We start from the raw sequence: 1,169 nt of genomic DNA on the forward strand, positions 1-1,169 counted from the left end.
TGCTGTAGTACTTTTCTTTAGTGAGAGTCTGTGGGTGGATACGTCTTGCCTTTTTCCTTGTGTATCCCAAAACGTCTTTTCCAGCTCTCACTCGGGTGGTGGGCTTATTGTTTCCTGTAAGTTTTTATAAGATTGTATCATTGCCTTCTGGGCTTGAAAAATGATGGTAGGAGGTCTGCTATGGTTCAACCTTCCCATCTCTTTTCTCTAGTGATTCCCACCCCCCACCCCCCCCACCCCGGTGATTTTTAAGCTTTCCTCTTTGTCTTAGATGTTCGATGAAGCCACTGCACTTTATTTCTACTGTTTTGAGTCAACGTGAGGACCCATGTGTTTTCAATTCTGAAAAATTGTCAGCTGTCAGCTCTGCAGATATGTCTCCCTCCCACATTCTTTATTGTTTTCCTCTCCACCACGCGTATGAGACATTGTAGGTAAAACTGTATGAAATTGTTGATAGTCAACCATTCCAGACCTACAGAGAGTTCAACTTAATACACTGGAGCTTCTCTTTCTTCTTCTTTTTTTGTAACATGGGACACCTCATGAATCTGCATGCCATCTTCCTGCAGGGCCCAAGCGAATCTTCTCCGTACCATTCCAATTTTCATCTATATGCTGCTGAAGCAAGCACAGGAGCCTCTCTGCCTGTTACGCAGGTCGTAAATTACTCTTTCCTGTTATCCACTGAAGTGTTCATTTTTTTTCTGCATTCTGTGTGATTTTTAAATGTCTGTTTCAGAGTTCAATAGTTTTGTTGCAACGTATCTATTCTTCTCCTTAACCTATTTAACTTTTTTTATCTTAAAAATTTTTTTTAAGGGGCACCTGGGTGGCTCAGCCGGTTAAGTATCCGACTTCGGTTCAGGTCATGATCTCGCGGTTCATGGGTTCGAGCCCCCTGTCGGGCTCTGTGCTGACGGCTCAGAGCCTGGAGCCTGCTTTGGATTCTGTGTCTCCCTCTCTCTCTGCCCCTCCCTCACACGCGCTCTGTCTCTCAAAAATAGATCAACATATTAAAACAAATTTTTTTTTTAATGTTTATTTTTGAGACAGAGAGAGACAGAGCATGAATGGGGGAGGGTCAGAAAGAGAGGGAGACACAGAATCCGAAGCAGGCTCCAGGCTCTGAGCCATCAGCCCAGAGCCCGACGCGGGGCTCGAACTCA

The 1,169-nt window shown here is 44.6% G+C and overlaps 1 non-coding gene across 1 annotated transcript; it reads right to left on the bottom strand.

Moving 5' to 3' along the window:
• Nucleotides 1-527: 527 nt before the first annotated feature.
• LOC125910497 (U6 spliceosomal RNA) lies at nucleotides 528-634 on the bottom strand. The gene has a single exon (XR_007454003.1). It is a non-coding gene; the product is annotated as a U6 spliceosomal RNA (small nuclear RNA).
• Nucleotides 635-1,169: the final 535 nt, after the last annotated feature.

This window comes from Panthera uncia (genome assembly GCF_023721935.1).
Source record: "Panthera uncia isolate 11264 chromosome B3 unlocalized genomic scaffold, Puncia_PCG_1.0 HiC_scaffold_1, whole genome shotgun sequence".
Classification (NCBI taxonomy): Eukaryota; Metazoa; Chordata; class Mammalia; order Carnivora; family Felidae; genus Panthera; species Panthera uncia.